Here is a 684-nt window from a genome sequence, read left to right on the forward strand (position 1 = left end):
GTATGTGGCATGAAGTATGTTCTCTTAGTGTGTACTATGCTAATGTGGACACAGTGGGACACGCAGCAGGATGGGTAATGGTCAGTAAGTGCTCTGCTCATAGCGACATAGCACTCACACTGAGACGCAACGACAGGGACGATGGACTGACTACTGCCGAAGAGACAGCTACGCGCTGGAAGACGACTGAGATTAAATTAAAGTGAAAACAAAGCGGATTAAAAAAAGGATGAAGAGGAAAGAAAGAACAAAAGGTAGGAAAAAAGAGTTTAGTAATTCAGTTGAGTGTGGTAAAAAGAAGGAGTATTAAAACATTAAATAACCCGAAAAACAAAAAACTCCTAATTATGTTAAAACCCTGTGCTGATATCTAGTTGTTAGAAAATTTGGCAGCATAAGTCAATAAGTCTTTGTAGTGATTGATGGAGATGATGATGAGGAGTAAGTGCCCATTATTTTCCAGCCAACTGAGCAGCAGCAGGAAGGACCACACACACCAGCACAACACAGAAACAGGAGCAACTGACACCCGTGATTGGTCAAGAGTCCTTCTGGAGTTCCAATGACAGACGCAGCAAAAAGAAAGTGAGGAAATAAAATAACCATACAAAATAAGGTAATGACTGGTTGGCAAATGAACAAAAAATAAAAGCAGCTTTTGGAAGAAAAAACGTAAGAGAATGT

The sequence above is a fragment of the Enoplosus armatus genome, chromosome 5 (assembly GCF_043641665.1).
Source record: "Enoplosus armatus isolate fEnoArm2 chromosome 5, fEnoArm2.hap1, whole genome shotgun sequence".
NCBI classification, from domain to species: Eukaryota; Metazoa; Chordata; class Actinopteri; order Centrarchiformes; family Enoplosidae; genus Enoplosus; species Enoplosus armatus.